At 37.4% G+C, this 27,093-nt stretch overlaps 1 long non-coding RNA gene across 1 annotated transcript in view; it reads right to left on the bottom strand.

Annotated features, from left to right (window-relative positions):
* LOC123573931 (uncharacterized) overlaps positions 1–26,865 on the bottom strand; it is a 37,673-nt gene extending 10,808 nt beyond the window's left edge. Inside the window, exons 1-2 of the long non-coding RNA XR_006698666.2 lie at positions 26,778–26,865; positions 25,833–26,264 (exon numbers count right to left, since the gene is read on the bottom strand). This is a non-coding gene — a long non-coding RNA (uncharacterized lncRNA). The remainder of the gene's footprint in view (positions 1–25,832; positions 26,265–26,777) is intronic.
* Positions 26,866–27,093: the final 228 nt, after the last annotated feature.

The raw sequence follows: 27,093 nt of genomic DNA, 5'->3' as shown, positions 1-27,093 counted from the left end.
TCTTCCACATATGGCTAGCCAGTTTCCCAGCACCATTTACTGAATAGGAAATCCTTTCCCCATTGCTTGTTTTTGTCAGGTTTGTCGAAGATCAGATGGCTGTAGATGTGCTGTGTTATTTCTGAGGTCTCCATTCTGCTCCATTGGTCTATATGTCTGTTTTGGCACCAGTACCATGCTGTTTTGGTTACTGTGGCCTTGTAGTATATTTTGAAGTCAGGTAGCATGATGCATCCAGCTTTGTTCTTTTTGCTTTGGATTGTCTTGGCTATATGGGTTCTTCTTTCATTCCATATGAAATTTATAATAGTTTTATTTTTAATTCTGTGAAGAGTGTCAATGGTAGTTTGATAAGAATAGAATTGAATCCATAAACTACCTTGGGCAGAATGGCCATATTCATTATATAAATTATTCCTATCCATGAGGATGGAATGCTTTTCCATTTGTGTTCTCTCTTATTTCCTTGAGCAGTGGTTTGTAGTTCTCCTTTAAGAGGTTCTTCACATCATTTTTAGCTGTATTCCTAGGTATTTTCTTCTCTTGGTAGTGATTGTGAATCAGAGTTCATTCATACTTGGCTCTCTGATTGCCTATTGGTGGTGTAAAGGGATGCTTGTGATTTTTGCACATTGATATTGTATCCTGAGACTCTGCTGAAGTTGCTTATCAATTAAAGTTTTTAGGCTGAGATGATGGGTTTTTCGAAATATGGAATCATGTCATTTGCAAACAGAGACAACTCAACTTCCTCTTTTCCTATTTGAATACCCTTTATTTTTTTTCTCTTGCCTGGTTGTCCTGGCCAGAACTTCCAATACTGTGTTGAATAAGAGTGGTGAGAAAGAGCACCCTTGTCTGGTACCAGTTTTCAAAGGGAATGCTTCCAGCTTTTGCCCATTCAATATGATATTGGCTATGGGTTTGTCATAAATAGCTCTTATTATTTTGAGATGTTTCATCAATACTTAGTTTATTGAGAGTTTTTAACATGAAGGAATATGAATTTTATTGAAGGCCTTTTCCGCATCTATTGAGATAATCATGTGTTTTTTTGTCTTTGGTTCTGTTTATGTGATGGATTACATTTATTGATTTGCATATGTTGAACTAGCCTTGCATCCAAGGGATGAAGCCAACTTGATCATGGTGGATAAGTTTTTGATGTGCTGTCAGATTCAATTTACCAGTATTTTATTGAGGATTTTCTCCTCGATGTTCATCAGGGGTATTGGCCTGAAGTGTTCTTTTTTGTTTGTATCTCTTCTTGGTTTTGGTATCAGGATGATGCCTGGCTTCATAAAATTAGTTAGGGAGGAGTCCCTCCTTTTCAATTGTTTGGAATAGTTTCAAAAGGAATGGTACAAGCTCCTCTTTGTATTTCTTAGGTAGCACTGAGCTGTGAATCCTTCTGGTCCTGGGCTTTTTTTGGTTGGAAGCCTACTGATTACTGCCTCAATTTCAGAGCTTGTTTTGGTCTATTCAGTGATTCAACTTCTTCCTGGTTTAGACTTGGTAGGGCATATACGGTCCAGGAATTTATCCATTTCTTCTAGATTTTTTAGTTTATTTGCGTGGATGTGTTTATAGTATTCTTTGATGGTAGTTTGTATTTCTGTGGGGTCAGTGGTGATATATCCTTTATTATGTTTTATTGTGTCTATTCGATTCTTCTGTCTCTTCTTTTTTATTAGTCTAGCAAGTGGTCTATCTATTTTGTTATTTTTTTCAAAAAACCACCTCCTGGATTCCTTGATTTTTTTTTTTTTTTTTTGGAGGGTTTTTGGTGTCTCTATATCCTTTAATTCTTCTTTGATCTTAGTTATTTCTTGTCTTCTGCTAGTTTTTGAATTAGTTTGCTCTTGCCTCTCTAGCTCTTTTAATTGTGATATTAGAGTGTCAATCTGAGATCTTTCTAGCTTTCTGACATGGGATTTAGTGCTATAAATTGCCCTCCTAACACAGCTTTAAATGTGTCCCAGAGACTCTGGTACATCATCTCTTTGTTCTCATTGGTTTTAAGGAACTTGTTAATTTCCACCTTAATTTCATTATTTACCCAGGAGTCATTCACGAGCAGGTTGCTCAATTTCCATGAAATTGTGTGGTTTCTAGTGAGTTTCTTAATCCTGAGTTCTAATTTTATTGCGCCATGGTCTGAGAGACTGTTATTATTTCAGTTCTTTTGTCTTTGCATATACTTCTAATTATATAGTCAATTTTAGAATAAGTGCCATGTTGCACTGAGAAGAATGTTTATTCTGTTGATTTGTGGTAGAGAGTTCTGTAGACGTCTACTAAGTCCACTTGATCCAGAGCTGAGTTCAAGTCCTGAATATCTTTGTTAATTTTCTGTCTTATTCATCTGTCCAATACTGAAAGTCGGGTGTTAAAGTCTCTCACTATTATTGTGTGGTAGTCTAAGTCTCTTTGTAGTTCTCTAAGAACTTGTTTTATGAATCTGGGTGGTCCTGTATTGGGTGAATATATATTTAGAATAGTTAGCTATTCTTGAATTATTCCCTTTACCATTATGTAATCCCTTGTCTTTTTTGATTTTTGATCAAAAAAGTTTTATTAATCTGTAGATTTTAAACACATGAGAAAAATCCTATTTTACAGCAGTTTGACTATGTGACTAAAATAGGAGGAAAACTATTCCCAGGCAAAGACAGAAAAATTTCTCAAAGAAAAATAGTAATCATTATTAAAACTGATTTTTGATATGTAGTACACAGTTAAGCAAATTATGTAATAATTCTATTCTATTTTTTTGTGGGAAAGCATATTACAAAAATTCAATTGGTTTAAAGTCTATTGTATCAGAGACTGGGATTGCAACTCCTGCTTTTTTTTGCTTCCCATTTGCTTGGTAAAATTTCCTCCATTGCTTTATTTTGACCCTGTGTGTGTCTATCTTTGCAGATAAGATGAGTCTCCTGGGTATAGCACACCAATGGGTCTTGACACCTTATCCAACTTGCCACTCTGTGTCTTTTAATTGGGGCATTTAGCCCATTTACATTTAAGTTCAGTATTGTTATGTGTTAGTTTGATCCTGTCATCATGATGCTATTTAAACTAATGCAGTTTCTTCGTGGTGTCACTGGTCTTTATATTTTGGTGTCTTTTTGCAGTGAGTGGTACCAGTTTTTCCTTTCCATATTTAGTGCTTCTTTCAGGAGCTCCTGCAGGGCAAGCCTGGAGGTAATGAAATCCCTCAGCATTTGCTTATCTGAAAATGTTTTATTTCTCTTTGCTTATGAAGCTTAGTTTGGCTGGATATAAAATTGTGGGTTGAAAATTGTTTTCTTTAAGAATGTTGAATATTGACCCCCAAACTCCTCCAACTTGTAGAATTTCTGCTGAGAGGTCCACTGTAAGTCTGATGGCTTTCCTTTGTAGGTGACCTGGCCTTTCTCTCTGGCTGCCGTTAACAGTTTTTTCTTCATTTCAACCTTGGAGAATCTGATGATTATGTGCATTGGGTTGATCTTCTTGTGCAGTATGTTAATGGTGTTCTCTGTATTTGCTGAATTTGCATGCTGTCCTGTCTTGCTAGGTTGGGGAAGTTCTCCTGGATAGTATCCTGAAGTGTGATTTCCAGCTTGTTTCCATTCTCCCTGTTTCCTTCTTGTACTCCAGTCGATTGTAGGTTTGGTCTTTTTATGAAGTCTCATATTCCTTGCAGATTTTGTTCATTCCTTTTCATTCTTTTGTCTCTATTCTTGTCTGCATGTCTTATTTCAGTAAGATGGTCTTCAAACTCTGATATCGTTTCTTCCACTTGGTCCATTCGGCCGTTGATACTTGTGTATGCTTCAAGAAGCTCTCGTGCTGGGTTTTTCAGCTCCATCAGGTAGTTTATGTTCCTCTGTAGATGGGTTATTCTAGTCAGCAGTCCCTGTAACTTTTTTCATGGTTCTTAGCTTCTTTGCATTGGGTAAGAACATGCTGCTTTAGCTCATCGTAGTTGGTTATTATCCATCTTCTGAAGCCTACCTCTGTCAATTCGTCATCTGATCCTCCATCCAGTTCTGTGAACGTGATGGAGAGACCTTGCTCTCATTTGGAGGACAAGAGGCACTCTGGCCTTTTGGGTTTTCAGCATTTTTTCACTGATTCTTTCTCACCTTCATGAGTTTTTCTAGTTCTGGTCTTTGAGGCTGCTGACCCTTGAATGGGGATTTTGTGAGGGCCTTTTTGTTGTTGTTGTTGTTGATGCTGTTGTTGTCACTTTCTGCTTGTTTCTTTCAATAGTCAGGTCCCTCTTCTACAGGGTTGCTGCAGTTTGCTGGGGGTTCACTTTAGGCCCTATTCCTTTGATTTGCTCCTGTACCTGGAAATGTTACTCAAGGAAGCTGGAGAGCAACAAAGATGGGTGCCTGCTTCTTCTTCTGGGACACCTGACCTCGAAGGGCACCAACCTGATGCTACTAGGATCGCTCCTGTTTAGGGTGTCTGACAACTCCTGTTGGAGGGTCTCACCCAGTTGGGTTGCATGGGGAGCAGAACCCGATTTAGGAAGCACTTTGTCCCTTGGTTGAGAAGGGTGTATTTTGCTGGGGAGAAACCCACTCATCTCGGCTGCCTGGATTCTTCAGAACTACCAGGAGGAAAGGCTAAGTCTGCCATTCCCCCAGAAAGTGCAGACACCCACCCCCCTAGGAGCTCAGCCCCAGGAAGATCCTAATTCTGTCCCTGAACCTCTGGCTGGAGTTATTGGAGATCCTGCCAGGAAGCCCCGCCCACTGAGGAAGGATGGGTCAGGGGTAGGCCTGAAGAGGCACTTTGGCCACAGATTGCCACAGCTGGTGTTGGTGTTATGGGCTATGGGGACAAGTCTTGGGACCAAGCCTTACAGTCTCCCTGGCTCCAGCAGAGAAAAAGCACAGCCTGGAGCTATAGAAACGCGTGCCACCCTTTCCCCACCCAGGAAGCTTAGCATATTAGGCAGTTGTGAGTCCCATGGCTTAGACAGCAGGCAGCCACAGGGCCTGCTGATCTCGCCTCCCGCCAGGAGTTTAGTAGGCTTAAGCAGATTCCAGCTGAGAGGCTGTAAGAATCTGCACGTTCTGGGGTTGGGACACTAGGTCCCGGTGGTGTGGGTTCGCAAGCGGGATCTTTCAATCCGTGGGTCACACAGTTCCATGGCAAAAGCGCATGGAACTGCTGGGTGGTGCGCTCACTCACTGCCTCCCTTGGCTGGAGGAGGGGGTTCCCTTTCCTGTGTGCCTCTCAGGTGGGCCCTCTGCACCACACTGTTCTTCCTTCTCTCCATGGGTCATGCCAGCCTTCTAGTCAATTTTAATGGGAGAACCTGGATACCTTGGTTGCTGCTGAAAGCTTCACATGCTTATTATGGTTTTTTTCGATGGGAGCCTCCCAACGCCGCTGCTTTTATATATATGTGTGTGTGTATATATATATATGTGTGTGTGTATATATATGTGTGTGTGTGTGTATATATATATATGCTTCAGTGCAAGGCAGTGGAAAGTGAGAAAAATAGTTTTGTACAAGGAAAAAGAATGATGGAGGTTGTCCCTATTTCAGTAGGTGGTGACATATTAAATTACATTCTTAAATATTCTGTATGAGTACAGTTCTTAAGGGAATAGTTCTGTGCATTTCTAAATCATTTCTATAGCAAGACACTTCTTTGTATCAGTAGGGATTCTGCATTTAACATAGGAATAAAATAGGCAATAATTTCCCATTAGTCCAGTCTATTTATATGTGTGTTTGTGTATGAATATATACACACACACACACATAACACACATGAATACATATAGGCAAGTGTGTGTGTGTGTGTGTGTGTGTATACTCATATACTTAGGGAGAATGTTTGATACATTTAACCTATAAGGGATTTATAATTGGCCTCCAATCATCAAGAAAAGCAACAACTTTACACACACACACATACACACACATATCTTGGATGCTTTGTATACAAAATAATTTTCAAGTGAACTAAAGGTGGAAAGATTGTGCAACATCGTTAGTGTTAAATTCGTCTCGAAGCCATACTTCCTACACCAGCTATTTAGAATATTACATTAATGCCCTCACCTAAATGATGTGCAGAATAAATTCCACCTACTAATTTCAGCAAAGTGTGAAGATTGTTCTTACTTTCATTCACCTAGTCATTTAACCAATTCATTTAACAAAAAACTTTCAAAGATTATTATGAATCAGACGTTGGCTGTGATGGGTGGGAGAGGATAGTTACATAATCACTTATGTTTGCTGCACTGCCATACATGCTAATGTAAGATACACCCAGTGCAAGAGAATTCCCAAGACAACAGTTTCATCACTTCCTCTAGAGATCTGAACATTCATTATTGAGAGCAATAAAGCCATTAAAAAGGAGAACATATATAATATTTCAATAGAAATCTAAAATTTGGGATTATTAATTCATGGAATTAGAAACAATACCCACTTCTACATATCTAGTGGCAATGTAATTGGGGAAGTGTTGACTAGGCCCACTTTATGAATAAGCAAAGCTGAAGTAACGGATAAAAATAAAATGTCTGACTATCTATCAAAGAAATAAAAATCTCACTTACTGCTGACATCAGAAGCCTGTTAATGATATCCTGAGGTTTTACAAAGTACAAATTTATAAAATGTTGAAGCCATTTCAGACTGCCCACCGAATGACAATGCTGTTTACCTGCTCTTGTAACAACCCCCACACCTTTAAAACATTTATCAGAATTATATTTGAAGTCCATACAAAGAATTTTTGTTTTGTATGGTAGGCACTGGGAATCTTAAATATTATTTGACCTGGAAAACAATATGTTCGTTAAATATAGTACTTGGAAACAATATTCTGCAAGAGATTTGAAGAATGGAATTAAAAAGAAAGAGATTGAAGTTCAGCACACAGTCAGTGGGGGTATTTCCGTACCATAAGTGCTAAGAAATAGAGCATGTTTCATATAGCAAATAGATACTAGAGAAGAAGCATTAAAATCTCTCAGAACCATTGATTCTGGATTACTGATAGAATAGTCAGATGAAAAAATGGGAATTAAAAAGAAAGCTGTGTTTGGATTTCATTGTTATTTCTCTTTTCTCAAGGACAGAAAATAATGAATTATTTTATTTGAAATGATAAACAGAAGAGTGTTGAAGTATTTTGAGAATAAGAGTTAATATTGCCACAAACCTGTTTTTCAGATGAGTCAAGTGAAGCCTAAAGAAGTAATGTGTCCGGTGTTAGCCAACTCATAAGCGGAGGAACCAGGACTTGAACCCAGACATCCTTGCTATGAGAGATTCTGTTCTCATCCAAATTACCATCCAAAAGTAGAGCTTAGGAGAAGAGTCAGAGCTCATGAATGCATAGACTTTGGGAGGGAGGAACCATAGGAAGCAGCATAGTCATTTTTACCAGTGCCAGCAGGATGGACTAAGAATCCAAGGGTCCAAATATGAGCAGAAACTGGCATTTCTATTTAAAAAGAAGATCTGTACGTGATTCTGATTCATTGACAGGGTGAGAATCACTAACGTGGAATGGGCTATGAAAGAGGGCAGAAATGTAAACCTTGAGAAATGTCTACATGTATTAGGAACACTATTTAAATTTTGTCATTTATTCTGTACAACATCCCCTACGTTTTAAATTTACCAGTGGAGTCACAGGGTTTAAGCCACATCCATAGGTACATACATTCTGAATATTTAACAGGATTCAACTTGAAACCTGATTTGAAAGTCCATATTTGTCCTACTAGAGTGGTATTTCTTTAAGACTGTGTTTTCAGAACCCTAAGGTCTAAAATGTTGCCTTGGGGCTGCCTTCCTGTAGGAAACAGAGAAGACTGAAAGGATGCAGAAGAAGAGTAGCTTGGAAATCTCACTCCCTTCTTATACTCCAGTCACAGAATCTCTGCACTTATGTAGTAGAATTCTGTCTATATTTAATTTAAAAGGGGTTCCAGTGACTAAAAATATTTGACTGTTATGAAGTAAACCAAGAAGACAAAATAGGAGTGATGTGAGCCGAAAAGGATGTTCAGGAGGTAGCACTGTGATGTGCACGAAGACTCTATCTTTTTTTATTTTATGTTTATTTTTTTGAGTCAGAGTCTCGCCCCGTCGCCCAGGCTGGAGTGCAGTGGCACCATCTTGGCTCACTGCAACCTCCACCTCCCAGGTTCAAGCAATTCTCCTGCCTCAGCCTCCTGAGTAGCTGGGACTACAGGCATGTGCCACCATGTCTGGCTAATAGGAAGACTCTATTTTAACTAATTTATGCAAATAATAAAAATTGAAAGACTCACAACTAATATTAACAAAAGTATAATTGAAGAATTAAAGTATTCCCAATAAATCAATGCTATATAAATTGTTCCTTTTTATCAGAGAAAATATTTATACGTTTTTAATATTAACCAACATTTCTTCACAACTTGCTTCAGTTTTAAGATGAGATTTTAGGTAACCTGTCACCATGCATCGTGTTCTGAGGGGAAATCTTAGTACTAGAAGCTACAAACTGGCCCCCAGGTCAAAACAGACTCCTCTGCAATGTTTTAGTAGTGGGGTGACTGTGTGGTCTACCATCTAAACCCAGACACTTTAGGAAGTGAAAGGAGGAGCTATTAACCCATGGCAACAGGTGTGAAACACAACAGTCCCAGGCACACAGAGATGTATGATCATGCTGTCTGTTTAACCACTATGCAGGATAAAATCAATCTGAGTGTCCGCCATCAGGTCTGTCAATTCACCAAGTCCTTTCTACTCCCTCCTGCTCATCTTTGTGTTATCTACCTGATCCGTGTTTTCTATGAAGGAAAAACACAGACATAAAATCATTCCCTTCATAAGTAAAGGCTGGAAAAAGTGTGTGTGTGTGTGTGTCTCTGTGTGTGTGTGTTTAATCTATTCATACTTTGAATCTCCCATACAATTGACAATCTTTCCTCTGTGTCTCATCACAAAGATTCTCACTTCTTCCCTCAGACTCCAACTCAAAATCTTTTGTTTGTTCCCAAAGAAGCAGAATTCCAACTGACCACACAATCAATGCTGTTAATATGATTTCTATTACTTTTTATTGGGCATAATAAAATATAGGAATATTTGAAGTCCACATGAATAATTTGTATTTTGTTTGGTAGGCACTGGGAATCTTAAATATTATTTGACCTAGAAAACAATGTGCTTATAAAATATAGTACTTGGAAACATTATTCTGTGAGAGATTTGAAGAATGGAATTAAAGAGAAAGAGACTGAAGTCCAGAACACAGTCATTGGGGCATTTCTGTACTATAGGTGCTAAGTAACAGAGCATGTTTCATATGGCACTTAGAGACTAGACGAGAAGCAATAAAACCTCTCAGAAGCATTGAAAAACATACCTGAGGCCGATGAGTAAGAATCATAGACCAATACACATCTTAACACTTTGCCAAATTTCTACCATCTGATCTATATTGCGCTTTTAATGTGATCTATTAAAATGTCAGTTTTAATGTATGTATGCTCCACAAAACAAATGAAGTATTATTAGCAAATCAGCCAGTTTAGAACATTCATGCACACAGAGCTGCTAAGGTTGCTACATTAACAAAACCTGTGTCCTGTTTTGGAGTACTAAATGAGCGTTAGCATAAAACCACAAACAAGAGAATAAGGATGAGAATAACAAATTATGAAAATCAGAATTAATTGTTCTTTCAGGGGTTTGATAGATTATTTTTTAAAGAAGGAGGAGATAAGAGCTGGTTTGTTGTTTGCGCAATGCTGAGATGAATTACCCAAGACCTTATATAAACCAAACGCTTGTATTGACCTGTTGAAATGGGAAAGCTTGTAACCATGGCAACAGAGGACAAGTAAAATAGGATTTTGCTGCAGTTATAAATAAGGTAGAGAAACCAGTAGACTTTTCCGCCCTCCATCTGTGATAAAGACAACACAGAAAATAAAAACCACCATTTTTCTGTCTACAGTTTTTCCGGTTATAAAATGCACGTCATGTTTTGGATGAAAATCTCCATAGAGGCAGACTGATCTGCAAGGTGCGGGGGAAGGGAAGTTAGGGGGTGGTGACTGAGGGAATGAAGAAGGGTGAGTAAAATGTAGCTCTGAGGCAATGCCAGTGTTTAAATCATTTATTCTTTCTTTGGAGCACACTATAGATAACTGCAGTTCAGAGTTGCACAGTGCAGAATTTCTAAATATACAGATCCAAGGTGAGGGGGAAAAAAATCATCACATGCTTTCAAACTGTTATGCTATATCTTTCTTTTAGAGTAAAAAAAGACATTAAGTGCAGTATATATTGAACTATATCTATTCTTACTATGTTTTAAAATCTGTGATAAATGAAAAATGATACATAAGGCTTCATGATATAAACCCATGCAGGTTAAATGGCAACTGTGATTAATTCTGTTGATTCTTTTAATTCAAAATTTTCATCAAATGTCTTTCAAAAATCAAAAACGTTTTCACCTAACACTTGGTGGCACTACTACTTCATAAGGCAAGACTGCAAAAGATAAAGATTTCCAAATCATGTGTTTCCAGGCTTTGGAAAAAACCTTGTCTCCCATTCTGCAGTGCAACCATTTGGGTATAATGCCTTGAATATGCCACACAAGGCATCTGCTGTGGCTACTGAAAAAGAATCTGTTACAAGCCCTAATTTTTCTTTTGTTTCTTTTTTTTCTTTTTTTTTTTTTTTTTTTTTTTTTGAGACGGAGTCTCGCTCTGTCGCCCGATCTGGGCTTACTGCAAGCTCTGCCTCCCGGGTTCATGCCATTCTCCTGCCTCAGCCTCCCACGTAGCTGGGATTACAGATTCTGGCCACCACGCCCAGCTGATTTTTCTGTATTTTTAGCAGAAACAGGGTTTCACCATGTTAGCCAGGATAATCTTGATCTCCTGACCTCATGATCCGCCTGCCTTGGCTTCCCAAAGTGCTGGGATTACAGGCGTGAGCCACCACGCCCAGCCACAGCCCTAATTTTTCTTACAGTAGGTTCATAGGGATGAAAAAATGAAGGAGAGGTACTTTTACAGAAGAGTTATTAGGTTGATGCTCTAGGGTCAACACTAGTTGATGAAACTCTCTGAGATGATGAAAATAGGTTATACCTCTGCTATTTAATATGCAGTCACTAGCCACATGTGGCTATCAATCTTGAAATGTAGCTAGTACAATGGAGAAACTGCAAATTTATTATTTTTTTAATTTCAATTAATCTTAAATTTCAATAGTCACAAGCAGCTAAGACTATTCCCTTGGACCACACAACCTGTGCTGTGCACTGTGTAAGGATCTAAACTGTTGGCTGAAGATGGTTGAGCAGGAAAGGATAGAAAAGATAAAAAATTTGATGACACTACCCTGTTTCCCTATCATTTAGGAAAATATAATGAAATAAAATTAACCAGTCACTCATGTAATAAAGTCAGTTCACCGACCCTTTCCATTGTCACCTGAGAAGAAGTGGGGGTGGTTTTCTTTATAGCAATATATAAACTGATTAAGTTTTCAGTCTAAACATTGCTCATTCTCTGTATATTTTTTTCACCAGCATAAAAGTGAAGGGGGAAAAAAACACATTTCATGTGAGTCAATTTCTATGGTGTAAGCCTAAGGGAGAGTCCCACGGAATTCCATCTTCAATTACCTAGCTAAATGCCAGCGAGGCTTTCCAAATTCATTCTCTTATCCCATTGAATGCTGAACAATTTGAAGACATAGATGTTATACGGCGAGTTGCACAATAAAGGAAATGATTAAAAGCTACAATCTTATTTCTCCAGAAATAAGAGCATATTGGAAAGGAGAATGAGAATGAAAATGGGATGTGGCCAGTTTTTCTGTGCCCTCGACCATCCTTAATTCTAACACTGATTTCTCCCTTTACTTCCTATGGAGCTTATTCAAATTTTATTAAATTTGATTCTGTCTCTCTCACCAGGAGTTGGGCTCTCAGAGGAAAGAGGCTTTGTTTTCCTTTTTTCTTTTTTTTTTTTTTGTGTGTGTGTGTTACTTCTGGCCCTTAACTGTATACCTCTACTTTTTTTTTTTTCCATTAGCAGAGAAGGTGAAGGGATTAGGAGAATTGAGATGTCATAAATGGGAATTCCTCTATTATAAAAGTCATGTGTCAATAACGGCCTCATAATAGTGACAATGCAATTACTCCACTGACAGCTATGGATGTGTAGGAATTACTGCCAGAGTCTTGCAAGAAATCCATTCTAGGTACTAAATATCAGCAACTGTACTGCTGTGATAAGAAACACTGTGGCACATCAAGAGTGACTGTACAGGTATCTTTAGTTATTTTTAAAAATTGTACTCTGCAGCTCTATTACTTGCATTTATTTAAAAAATCTTTTTGAAATGATATTGTGTTTTTCACTCATCTGCTTCCTGTTTCCTTCTGGTGGTCAAAATCTGTACTCAATTCCCACGGACCATATGCCAAGACTACTCCCCCACTTCTATCACATAATTTTTTTCTTTTTTCTCATCCACTTCCCTATAAATAATCACTTCTGTTGATAACTCATTTATGGTTCAAAATGGGTACAGATTGGACTTGATGATTACTTCACATTTTCGCGATTATTTCTCACACTTTCACTAATAGTTTCATTGATCATTTTGTCTTTATCCTTTCTTCAATCATACATATCCGAGAAACGCTGAATTTTAGAACTTATGTGGATTTAGAGATCCACTGGTTACACTTTTTTTATTTTTATTTTTTTTGAGACGGAGTCTCACTCTGTCACCCAGGCTGGAGTGCAGTGGCACGGTCTCGGCTTACTGCAAGCTCTGCCTCCTGTGTTCACGCCTTTCTCCTGCCTCAGGCTCTGGAGTAGCTGGGACCACAGGTTCCTGCCACCAAACCCGGCTAATTTTTTGTATTTTTAGTAGAGACGGGGTTTCACTGTGTTAGCGAGGATGGTCTCGATCTCCTGACCTCTTGACCCACCCGCCTCGACCTCCCAAAGTGCTGGGATTACAGGCGTGAGCCACCACGCCCGGCCCTGGGTTAACTACTTCTTAAGCAAGAATTAATCAGCCTCCTGAAAATTAAAAAAAAAAAAAAATTATTTATGAAAGAATATTGATCAGTGACGGTCCAGTTGACTAAAACCACACCAGCTATTTGAATGGAGGGAATTCATCTGAGGAATCATTACCTAAAAATAAAACGTAAAAGGTAAATGTTAAGTATCATTTTATCATGGAAGAAGCAAGTACAGAAAATAACCGCAACCCCTAGTGCTCAGAAGAAAAAGAAACAATGGCATAAACTTAGGAACTTAAGGGAGGGGCTCACGGACAGGAAGTCCAGGAGAGGCAGATAGAAAGGGATAACTTTCTTCATTTTTATTGGCAAAGCCAAACAGGAAGTCAGTTGCAAAACAGAATGCAGTGGTCTGAGTTCCAGCTCCACAATGGCCAAGCACAGTGGAGAAGGTTGGGCTTCAAGTTGACAGACAATGGCTTAATAATTGCCACAGAGTTTCTACATTTTTATAGGGAGACCATCCATAGCTTTAGTTTCTCAAAGGAATGTGTGACCCTGAAATCATTAAGAATCATTGGGTAGCAGAAAAAAATAAAAAGAACCTCATGCTAGCAAGCTGGGGTCCTTCCCACTACTTTCCACTGTTTCTTCCATTCCTTGGTTAGTTACACTCCTATTAACAAGAAGGTATCTTAATGTAAATTTCAAAACATCATCATCCTCAGAACACATTAGGTGTAGGATGTGGTAACCAAAAATAAGAAAGAAGAAAAAACTTTATTCACAACCTATGTCCACAAGGAAATCCATACGATTTCCAAAACCAAATCATTATTTTTATTATAATAAAGTCTACAATTTGTCTTTTGTAGTCAAGCATTATTCTTCAGTTTTAAAAAAACATATAAAAATGTATTGGACCTACAGATGATTTAACAACAGCTTGGCATACTGGAATACATTTTAAATTAGTAATTTAAAAATCCTCTGATTTTTTTTCCTGCCTGTTAATACCTGTAAATATTCCTATGGAATGCTTGTTGTTATTCATGCATATATAGCCACTTGGGTATGTTGTAAAGAGAAAATTCAAGGAAAGAGTCTAGGTTAGGAGTGTTCGAAGTTTTCATCATGATCATTATATTAATATCCAAGACGGTTTAGCAACCTTGAACTTAATATTCAAAAAGAGTTCAATAAATAACGTGTAATAAATTCATACTTGACATTCAAATGGAACTAATATAGTATGAGTGTTAAACAAACCTTTCTAGAGATAGAGATGCTCAGTAAGTTGGATGTGCTGTTATGTTTTGAAATCGGCCCATCGTAGGCAGATGCTGAGAGTTCTGGGAATAGGGTTGCCATTAAGGAGAGAGCTGGCAATAGTTAGAAAGTCTATTTGGTCTCAAGCAAATGGATGCTTTATCATAGCTTTTCTAGTCCCAAGGTAGGAACTGCAGAAGAAAGAGGAACTCAAGCAGAAGTGCTGTCACATTGACCAAAATAACTAAAAGGAGATTAAAGCAAAAGTACACTTGGCTCCTACTTAGTCGTCCAAGGCACTGGATATGGATTTTACCATAGTGAGATTCACTATCCACTGCTGGTGAGAAAGGGGCTTCTAATACATCATTACACCTGGTTTGTGATTTAGATTGAGCTGCAGGTAGCATTAAACAGAATTGAAGGAAGAAGGGACCAATGGTCATAGCATGAGATCCATGGAAAAATAACAGCTAGAATGGTAGATAGATCCAAATATAAAATGCAGCATCTCATTAAATGAAATGAAAAGTAAAACACTCTAGTGATGAGAATTAGAGTATTGCTTAGTTTGTTGCATAAGGTAAACTCTGAAACATTCCTTCACCTCAAAGGCAGAATAATTCCACGTGGACGTCATTTTATATGTTCTTCATATTATAGATACAAAGCACATGTACTATACATGCGAGTTTGCCATGGCAATCTCAATCCCAAGATTATGAAGAACCCCAGGGAAGGGCGTACGCTTCCTTCATCTTGGAATCCTCATTACCTGGCACCAAGCCTGGCACACAGGAGGCATCCATACAGTCGGGTGAGTTTGTTGAATTTCAATGTGTTTTCAAAACAGATTCAATTGAATCAAACAAGCAAAAATGTCCACTTGATCCCATTCAATTCTCATTACTCTGAGACAACAGATCCAACTTATCAAACACTCTATTTTAAGATCTAAAAGGACCTGAAAAGCATCTATTTTACCAGTTCTTGAAATTCTAAGTTCTGTCTTCACCCATATGCATGTATACATACAGATACAGATATAAAGTAAATGTATATACACACATATTTACATTTACAGACATATATATTTATATTTAATTTGCATTTCTGGTGAATTATTTTTCTTAAATTTTCAATGATTTCTTTTATTCATTTGTTTAACAGATAAGCCTTGTGCTCAAATTCATGTTTAAGATGGCACAAAAGGTTCAAAAAGAGGCAATAATTTTCATTAGGCTTTAAGGAAATATCATAATGGCAACAGTTAGTACAGGCTATTTTATTTCATTCTCAAGCCAGAATATGGTACATCTCTTTAAACTCAGTACCCATTTGTGGATGCTGTTGACAACAGTGTTACTGAGGATCCAATAAATAGATAGTAACATACCAATAAAAATGTTACTTTGAAAGTAGAAGACCAAATACATTGAGAACAAAAATAAAAATATATGTAAATAATAGTTACAGGCTTAACATTTACTTAAAGGTTTTTGTTAAAAAAAAAACTTAATTTTATAAAGGAACTAGAAATTTAAAGTACCAATTAATCATTCTTATTGAAAATGCTATTCCCAACAAGCCACATTATGAGCCACTGTTTGGATAACAAATATTCATTCATACAGAAAATATTGATTGATAATCTAGCAAACAATTCATTCAATTCTAAGCATAAAGTGGTAAGCAAGACAGGCAGGGTCCCTGTACTCACTGAATTTACCTTTTAACGGGGAAAATATGTAACAAATAAATCAGCTTTACATGAATTAAGCTTTACATGAATTAAGTTCTGAAAATTATAAGGAAATCAACAGAATGCTATAATTCCAAACACAAGTTTATATAATTTTAGGCTCAGGGATCAGCAAAAAAATCTAAGATAGGAAATAATTTGTGAGTATTTGGGAAGCCTGGGTGTGTTGGAAGCTTAGAGGAAAACATGAGAGATGCTATGAAGTGGGGATGAAATGAGCTCAAACAGAGCCTTGTGGGCACTGGAATGGGCTTTGGACTTCATTCTAAAGGGAAACAAATAGAAACTTCTAAGCAAGAGCATGATATAATGTGATGGATATTTACAAATAGGATTGTAGACATTTTTTGGAAACTAGATTATAGGAGAACAAAGATAAAACTAAGGAGACCACACAGAAGCCTATCTCAGAAGTCTGGGTAAAAAGTAATTTGTCTTTCAATAATGTTCTGGCAGTGGAGATAGAAGTTATTAGTGGAACTGAGATTAGCCAGGTGATAGTGGCACACACCTGTAATCCCAGTTACTTGTGAGGCTGAGGCAGGAGAATCGCTTGAACCCGGGAGGCGGAGGTTGTAGTTAGTACAGTCAAGATCACACCACTGCACTCCAGCCTGGGTGACAGAGTGAGACCCTGTCCCTGCACCCCTTCCCACAAAAAAAAAAACACCTAATAAATGGTTAATTTAGCATGGAGTTACAAAGAAAATGAGTAATCAAGGATAATTTCTGATTATTAACAAGAGCTGGGTGAGATGGTGAATACAGTGAAACATATAGGTTTAAATGTTAGAAGATAAGATAGAGATATTATGTAAGAAGTAGGACATAAAAAATCAGGGGTGTCAAAGTCTGGAATGAGATAAACACTTACAATGTTTAAGCACAAGAAGATTGGGCAAGAGGATAGATATAAAAAGGATGTGATCCTAAACCTGGTCCTAGCGATTCCAAGACCTAGAAACCAAGTCATGCAAGATGCTCCATCACAGGAACTTGAGAAGAGAGAAGGTCATTGAATTGTAGTTAAAGCAAGGAACTATGGTGTTAGAGGATCCTGAGGAATCGAAGGTTTTAAGAAAAATAAAGGTTGAGATGAGGGGTGAATAGTCACAGCATGTGACGACAAAGTAGTGTCATTGGAATTGGAACCATTGGGATCAAATGACCTTTACAAGAACAGTTTTGGCAGGGCAACGAGGAGAGGCTGAACCTTGAGTGTTGAAGAATGGATATGAGATGCAAAAGTGGGGAGAGGAGTGTAAGCAGCTTTCTGGAGGATATTTTTGGTGTATAGAAAGTAAAATTGTGCAGGAGACAGAGAAGAGTGCAGGGTAGGGAAAGGGACACCGACTCCGTGTTCAACACAAAGCTCCCTAGTGAGGACACTGCGTGTAGCTCACATTCCACCCCCAGGCTATAGTTTTCAATATTTGTTCATATTGTTCTTTACAAGACCCCAAATATTGTGCCAGGTACTTTTCTGCTTCTCTGCCTCCTTTATCTTCTGGTAAAGGCTTATTCTGGCTCTGCATCTTAAAATACTATTTCATCTCCTAACCGCCTGTACTACTCCCAAACTCAACTCTCATCTCCTGTGCACCATGAAGGCTTCCCTGGGATTCCAATCAGTCATGAACTGATGGGAAATAATTGGTGAGTATTTGGGAAGCCTGGGTGTGTTGGAAGCTTAGAGGAAAACATGAGAGATGCTATGAAGTGGGGATGGAATGAGCTCAAACAGAGCCTGGTAGGCACTGGAATGGGCTTTGGACTTCATTCTAAAGGAAAACAAATAGAAACTTCTAAGCAGGAGCATGATATAATGTGATGGATGTTTAAAAATAGGACTGTAGACATTTTTTGGAGAAAATGTTCATGAACTGATTGGAATAATCAATGAACTCTCAACTATTCACTGCTTGCACCTCCTGGAAGTTAAGGTCTCAGAGAGAGAACTGTGCTCACAATTCCAGGAATGTCCAAATTCTACACTGCCCAAAACTTCTCTCTTTCTCTTTCTCCTTTAGTTGAGAGAGAAAGAAGATTGAGATATTTATTTATTATACTCAAGAAAAATTGTATAAAAGATCAAAATACTGCATTATATCTCATTTCAGGGCCTCAAAGAAACTTTGTAAGAGAATACTCCTTAAGTTCAAGAATAAACAGGGCCTCCTCTTCCCCTAAATTGAGACTACCTTACTCAGGATTTTCTGAGGTACGCAGAGGGAAAGAAAGAGACGGCGAAAGGGAGAGAAAGAAAAAGAGACACACACACAGAGAACACAAAAAAGAGTGAACCAGCTTTAGAGAATCCTGACTTTTTTTTAATCACCCCAAAGAGGTGGAAAATAGAACAAGAGACATTTCCTAGGTATCTTTAAGACATGGGAGCAGAAAATGTGAGATGGTATTTGCAGCCAAAAATACAAGTAGGAGAATAGAGTTTATGTACTTTGGAGCTCAGATTTTGATTACTTCTACTAGTAATCTCTGCCAAATCCATTTCTCCATCTCTAACCAAGAACATTAGCAAGTTTTCCTCTCTTAGTAAATGGCCAAGTCAAGATGGGTCTGCAGTAAAAGAAGAAAGAAACCCCCACCCCCATTCCTCTTTCTTGGCGACGTCCTCAATCTGCACCAACAGTCCTTATGGCAATTCATGTCTAATGTACTTTAATGTTCCATGTGTTTCTCTTTTCCTAAATATGATATAAACTTATCATAAGAAAAAAATACTAGATGCCTGCCTGTATAAGCACTTTTGTGTATTTTTATTTCTTTAGCACTATGTAAGTGAACGTCAGTGCAATCCGTCAACATAGTTAAAAGATACAAATTATTACATGCTTGAAAACAAGAAATAGTTTCCAGTATAGTACTGGATGATTTATACTAGACTGAGTTTAAAGATCATACCTCTAGATTACATATCTCTTAGTCAAAGATCATACCTCTAGACTGCAATTATTTCCCTGGAACTACTTGAGAAGCAAGTTTTTTAGCATCCTCTACTTCCATGAGCTAGTAACTCAGGCAGCGTACCAATGTGCATGGATTGAGGGATGAATTGAAATGCTCCCTCAAGTAGGTTGGATCTCCTGAGATGAATTATATATATAAAGGTGAGCTATTCTAATATATTTTCTTCACAGTGTTCATCATCTCTTTCTGGGTAAATTTATCTACATGAATTAAGATTAGATGATTAAGAACTGTGGTTATAGCATATCAACCGGTTGAACACCCTAAAATAAAATTTAGAAAAGCATTTTCCAAATTGTAATTTCTAGGGATATTAGGTAGTCCATTAAGAAAATAAAAATAAAAAGGCTGTACATAAAAAATCACCCACCCGTGCTAGCAGACTTACAATGTACATTAGTATAGCACATGATCTGAGAAGAAATTGTTAGAAATGTTGACTTGGGAAAATCTCTTGGCCAGGTGTCGTGGCTCACACCTGTAATCCCAGCACTCTGGGAGGCTGAGAAGGGAGTGTTGTTTGAGCCCAGGAGTTTGAGACCAGCCTGGGAAACATGGGAGACCCTGTCTCTACAGATAATTTAAGAAAATAGTTAGGCATGGGGGTACACACCTGTGGTCCCAGCTACTCTGGAGGCTGAGGAAGGGGAGGATTGACTGAGCCTGGGAGGTCAAGGCTGCGGTGAGCTGAGATTGCACTACTGTACTCCAGACTGAGTGACAGAGTAAGACCCTGTCTAAAAAAAAAAAAAAAATCTCCACTGATAATCCCACTGATATTTAGATAGGGTCTTCTCGTCATTTCTAACTTTTCTTTGTTAATATTGTTCTCTTCATCTGGTCCAACTTCTCTCCCTTTCTGTATTTCTCAGGAGGAGTAAGTCTGTATCAGTGGCCTAACACCATATTCCTCTGCCAGAGAGGGTGACTCTCCAGGAGAGCTGTCCTCCCTGCGGCATTCCACAGCAGCAGCCTCCACACGACTCACCTACTTCTACCTCGTTGCTTGGCCATCTGACCATCAGACCTCCATTTTTGTCATGGCACTGGAAGAAGAAAACATAGAAAATTGCTTTGGAACTTTCAACTGCCTTATCTTGAAAGAGACACATACATCTCTTCTTCTCACTTTTTCTGGAAAGAATTAGTCCTGTGGCCCTGCCTAACTTCAAGGAGACTGAAGTTTTCCTCCTTTGGCTAGGAAAAGAAAGTGAACCAGATATCGGTGAGGATTAGAAATGTTTACTGCCATCTACAAATCTTGCCCGTGTTTCCATGATTAAGTTGCCAATATATGCAACTAACTAATTTATTCCAGAAGCATCCTTGTCATGAATGAGTTTTGAGCTAGTGCTAGAAATGATTATATCATTTCTGCTCTGACTGGGTATAAAACTCTCAGCACTCACAATCCTACTCATTTTAGTTACTGCCTGAAGTACAAGTCTCTCCATTCGTCTACCATCTCTACTAATGTTATCCTATTTTTGTAACATCACTACTAATGTTATCCTATTTCGTAGTTACCCCCAGATCAAAGCAAATCTTCCACTTTTTAGAACCAGGTGAAATTGTAGCTAGGTCTGAAGTCAGAGGCCCTGATTTTGAATCCTGGCATCAATATTTACTAGATATGTAACCATGGGAAAATTATTCAATATTTCCAAGCTATGAGTTCCTCATTTATAAAATTGAGACAATTTAGCATCTGCCTTATGGAGTGATTATAAGAATTAAATAAGAAAATATATGTAGATATTAACGATATTAGGAAGGGTGTTATATTTTAAGCCCTAAGATAGTTCTTCCATCTTCATATGTTAACCAAAAACTGGTATCACTCTATGAAGCTTGGATTTTTGTTTTTGTTTTTTTTTTTCATGTCCCTTTGTACCACGAGGACAAAAAGTTTGTAGAGTGTTCTTGCTCTTAGTTCCCTCATCTAAACAATATTTTCTTCCTCTTCTTCCTCTAAAGAAAAAAAAAGTCTTGAAAGAGCCATATGCTTTCAAGAATACTACTCTTCTCTAATCCTTCTGTTTACCAATATCTTTGTCACTTTTCTTACATTAAAGACTAACTTGTGACTCCTAATACTTCCTGGGTGACTCTTTATCATGTACCTCTTCTCAGTCCTGTACCTCTGGATGTCAAATGACTTTTACTTTCATTCAGCCTCAAATTCTGTTCCCATATTTATACCATAGAGATTTATATGCCTTAACTTGGAATATTTCATTCCTCTGCTGTCACCTCTGGTCTTTCTGATTCACATTTATATGTATCTACATATTAGCAATGCTTTCACTTTACCAAGACACCCAATCCATTGATCATACCACTTTTTAAAAAATGTCAATAGCCTCATCCTATCTTCATGTTTCTCCTTGCCCAGGTTTTATTTCATGCTCAAATATTACAATTGAGCCCTTGAAGAATCCTTAAATCCCTTACCTCCCTTTTCCTCCTTTATACCCAAGTAAAAAACAATCCTAGATGAGACCAAATATCCTCCTTTTTCGTTGCTACATGAAAGCATCTACACATTTCTAAAGGAAATCATACAACTGACTGAGCAGTTTCACTTGAAATCCTTGATGAAAAACATCACAAGGGCTTCAACATTTCTTGGAAATGGCTTGTTAGCTTTTTAAACTATTATCGTTTTCCTATTCTCCTTTAAAATGATGCATCTACCACCACCATCCCCTACAGACACATTCAGTTAACAACCTTATCTAGTCCCAATGGCCCCAATTACAATAGCACGTGTCCCTTCTCTGAAGTTTGGTCAATATTTATGGGGTACAGTGTGACTTTTTATACATATATACATTGTATAATTATATCAGGGTAATTAGCATATCCATCACCTTAAACACTTATAATTTCTTTGTAGTGAAAACATTCAAAAACTATCCCTTGTAGATATTTTGAAGTTTACAATATGTTATTGTTGGCTATAGGCCAACAACTCTGCAACAGATGAATTTTTAAAATGTAATATGTGTACACAATACAATGCCATTTAGCCATAAAACAGTGAAACTGTGTCACTTTCAACCACATGGATGAAGCTAGAAGACATTATGTTAAGTTAAATAAGCCAGGCACAGAAGAACAAGTACTGCAGGCACAGAAGAACAAGTACTACATGATTTCAGGTAAATGTAGAATCTAAAAATGTTGACCATTGACCTCATAGGAGTAGAGAGAAGAATGCTGGTTACTAGAGGTTGGGGAGAGTACGGCTTACAGAAGATTGGGAGAGATTGATCAATAGGTACAAAGTTACAGGTAGATAAGAGAAATAAGTTCTGGTGTTCCATTTATGTTTTTGACTCCTAATTGTAATACCCGACCTAGCCATTTCAATAATATTTGGATTAATATGCCCAACAGCCCTTTTGCCATCTCTACCAAACTGTCTTATAGATATTTCAATCTTATTATGTTCAAAACAGACTTTTAATTTCCCCACAAAATCCTGAGAATATCCCATTTTCCTCACCTGAGTTGTACTATGTGACTATCCAGAGATTCTCAAGTCAGAAGCCTTGGAGCCTTCTTGTTCTTCTCCTTCCCTTACTCCAACATTTCATCTATCAGCAAGCCTGATTGAATCTTTCTGAATGATATTTCCTGAATCTCCCTGCATTTCCCTAGATTCACTGTCACTTTCCCAGCTCAAAATTTCATCTCTTCCCAGCCCGGCAATAACATTATTTGTGTGCATTGTTTTATTCTCACACCTCTTCTAATCTATTTTCTTCCCAATATCGGAATGCTGTTTTCAGTATATATCAGATCTCATTGCTCTAATATTAAAAAGCATCTTTTAACTTATTAGTCCTCATAGGATAAAATGCAAGCTGCCTCATGTTCTACCAGGCCCTGCTTAAATGGGGCCAGATTATATACAATTATATACCAGTCTATCTGGTAAAATTATTAGCTTGGCTCATTTCACTCCTGGTGCATTGACCTTATATCAGCTCCATATCAACAATCAATTCCTTCTCAAGTCAGGATCTCTGCTAAAATCTAATTCTCACTCTTCCCTCAGGTCTCAGTTTAGATGCCATCTCCTTAGAGGGGAAAAGGCAAATGAACTGGCATATGTTGCTAGAAATTTATGCAGTGATCTTGTTGCAATGATCAGTTTATTGACCTCAATAGAAAACAAATTGCTCAGTTAGGATTCATCTTATTTTTGGCATATTCATCAACTCTGTACCTTAAACTTCAATGCCTCAACTATGCTCCCTGATAGAAACTCTAAGAAAACCTTGACCTGAACATCTTTTGGTTACGTAATAATTGAAAACCCCATTACCAACATGAGCACTGGCAGAATTAAGATATAGCACAATTCTAGGTGAATTCACATAATGATCATCTGGAGCCTCATCTAACTAAAGGCAGACAATTTTCAGACATCTCAGAATATATCTCAAAATATACACATATTTTAAATAGTTATTTGGAATGTCAGTGAAAAGAGTGGGAAAAAAATTGCAACCAATAAGCCTCGGCTAACTCAAAGTAGAGATAAAATCTGCCTCAACATTTGGATCCTCAGAATCAAGGAAAAGGAATCTTCTTTTATATACGCTAATCTAAAAGACATTATTTGGAAAATAAATCAAACGCTACCTTCTTGAACAAGATTTCAAGTCTGGGGAAGTATCTGCAAGGTGAGAGAACATTCTTGTCAGTATAAAGCATAATTTCGACCTATCAGATTAGAAATAAAGTGAGAGACCCAGAGTGAGGAAGAATGTTTATTTGAAAGAGGCTTTATTCCATCTTTTAATTTCTGATGATTAATCTCTAAAAGTAGTACAGATAATGTGAGCAATGCATGCTACAGAAGGGAAGCAGTGTTTATAATTTCAACATTGCATTTTGTGGTAAAGGAAGAGAATAGGAAAGAGTGATTTAGTAATTTTGACAGGCGTGCCAATAATGATTCTGTGGCGTGGAAAGGGATGAGAGTGGACGGAGAAATTAATGATATAATAGAAACACCAGACAAGCTCTCATTCCTGTGTTTCTGGCCAGAGAAATAGTCAAATTCATTCTAATATTTTAGGAAATCTGTTCAGAAAAAACAGGAGGATATGAAACTTGACAGAGTTTACTGCCCACTACATAACAAAGTAGTTTCCTGAATAGCACAGAAGTGTTATGTGATTGAATAGGAAAAATAATGTCATTATTAAAATGATTGCTAAGGCACCACAGAGGTTAAATACAATTATGAAATTACCAGTTTCCACCCACTAACCTCTGTTCATCTTGAGTTAGCTTCAGTACGAGTCTACGTTTTTATAATCTCACAAGTGTGGCATGAGCTTTATTTCTGAAGTGATAGCATTGCATGTAAAATTTCATTAATACCAAATACTTCAGATGACATAGTGTGACAAAAGTCTTGGATAGTCAAGAGAATGCCTGAGTGAAAGAAATGACAGCTGAATACAAATGAACTCAGCAAGAGGTGTCTAAAATTTCAATACGAAAGAGGGCAACGTAGAGAAGCTAGAAATCAGAAAGAAGACATTTTGCTACTGTTTCATAATAAACAATGATAACCAGCTGCTGTTTACAACATGCATGATTCTATGAAAACTAGTCATTTTTTCATTACCTCTGGCATTTATTTCAACCCCTGCTGTGGTGGTGTGACATATGGAGGCACATCAAGTCTTGTTTTTTCTGTGATTTTGAGTCATTAAACATTTGAGTGCTAGTTGTTACTCAGATGAGAGCAAAAGCATTTGGCAATTAATAGCAAATGGATTTGGAAAGGGGTAGGGCCTCACTAGTGTAACTTTCTAAACCAGTATGTATAATACATGTAAATTTCTCCTGAATTGTAACTGTTTACATGGAAATCTAGGGTAGAGCAAGATCCTAAAATGTCCAAATGGAAAAACCCTAGAAAGACATCAATTCAATAAATAATTGATATTGATTTTTTACATTTTGTTATTGAATAGGTTTTGTAAGCAATGGATGCCTAAAACTGTGATCCTGTGATACAGTCCCTCAGACCCAGGCTCCTTTTAGTTACCAAGGAAACCATTTCATAGACATTCACATAAATAAACTGTAGACAGTGGGAGGAAACACCATAAATACAGAAATGGTTTCACTTGATTTTTTATTGCTATGAGAAAAACTCTCTCTTCCTGTGGCCATACATGCAACAAAAAAATACAGAAACATGAGGGCAATACCTTGTACATGACACATGCAGGTAGGGTAATTACTGCTTTTATTCAAAATGTGAAAATTAACATCGGAAATGTCACTCAAATTGCCAAAGTTTTCCAAATCTGACACGACCATCACGAAGACTTATTTTCATTTGAATGTTAATGGTTTTCTCACCTATATATTCACAAAAACAGGCCTTTGTATTTTACTTCTTTTATACACCTACATCTCAGGATAAAACAAGTAGAGACCTTTTTTTCTCTTGGAAATTTTTGTAATATTAGCCTAACAAAGAAAAGCTCAGGAATGTTGCAAGGTTGTATTCGCAAATTGTGTCTGAGTTGGCTGCAAGACATGATCTCAGGCTGTGATGATACGCAGACATTTCTATCTGATCTCTGAGAATTATCAGACATCTAAATATAAACCAAGCCAAATGGAAACAAAAACAACTTTTTAAAAAATCTGCTTTTTAGGTATAATAACAATTACATGAATTGATATTTTATCCCGCTCTTCAGTGATTCTGTGCCATTAGGTACCTACCTCAACCTATTGAATTAAAGGGTAGAGTGGACTCTTGTTTTGGCTGGCTTGCCACACTATCCATGTCCAGTGATAGTATATTCCTCTGTTTTCCTTCGTTGTACTAGCTGCTTCTTCATCCCAGGACATCATCTGGCAGGGCTGATCAGATGCACTGCCCCCAGGGTGTAGAGGTGAGCCTTGATCCAGTCTGCTTCTCCATCAAAGTGACACAGTTAGACGTTGCTTGGAGCCCAGTTCCTACTGCGAAAATCCCCGCTGCTTCCTCAGGACCCATCCTTCCCGAGGTCTGGCTTTCAGGGTTTTAAAAAATTCTACCAGTTCCTTTCCAGCCTTCCAATGTATTCACCTTTTCCTTTAAATTTACTAGAGTAGGTTTCATGTAAGTTGAGCCAAAGAACTCCAAAGGATAACCCAGTAAGGTGCTGATCACTGCAGGAACAAATGTTTTGTTTTAATCACAGTTACCATAGCTTCCTCATAATCATCAATGCAGAAAATGTTCTATATTCACAAAACTTTCTTGAATGACTTCATTCTAAGTCAGTGTATTATTTTTAACTATCATCGTATCCAGAACTAAATAGAAATTTTATTTAGTTTTAAGGAACACAACCTATTTCTAGAAGTCTAGTTTTGGAATTAAGATATATGTTCAGCCTCTTTATATCATTTATTACATTAAATGCTAAGATTTTACTTACATTCAATAGTGAACAGAGTGACAAATGCCCAGGAAACTTCCGATTGAGTCCCACACAGATTTCAGGGAAAAGAAAACCTCTCTATTTAGAAAATATTTATAAATCTAGGAAAAGATAATGCAAACTTATAACTATGCTATGACTATATAATATACCCAGAGAGAATTAAAACAAGGTGATGTTTGCATTCGTTAAAACCACATATAGCTTTAACAAAAAAAATGTGTTTTACAAATATTACCTTATGTTCTTCTTCTCTCAATCATCAGGTATTTATCAAATGTCACTATGGGCCGAGCATTGCCTAGGCAGTGTCTAGACAGAGCAGTGAGCAAAAGGAACAAGATTTGTGTTTTATGCTTACAGTTTACAAAGAACTACAATATAGTAATAATATATTTACTTGTAGTAAAAACTTATAGTAAGACTTACTATACTTTTAGACTATACTATATATTTGTGATATAGTAAGAACTATATTATATCCCTATAATATAGTAAGGACTATATTATATCCCCATAATTTAGTAAGGACTATATTATATCCCTATAATATA

This window comes from Macaca fascicularis, chromosome 6 (assembly GCF_037993035.2).
Source record: "Macaca fascicularis isolate 582-1 chromosome 6, T2T-MFA8v1.1".
Classification (NCBI taxonomy): domain Eukaryota; kingdom Metazoa; phylum Chordata; class Mammalia; order Primates; family Cercopithecidae; genus Macaca; species Macaca fascicularis.
This window is presented reverse-complemented; position numbering and strand designations above follow the sequence as displayed.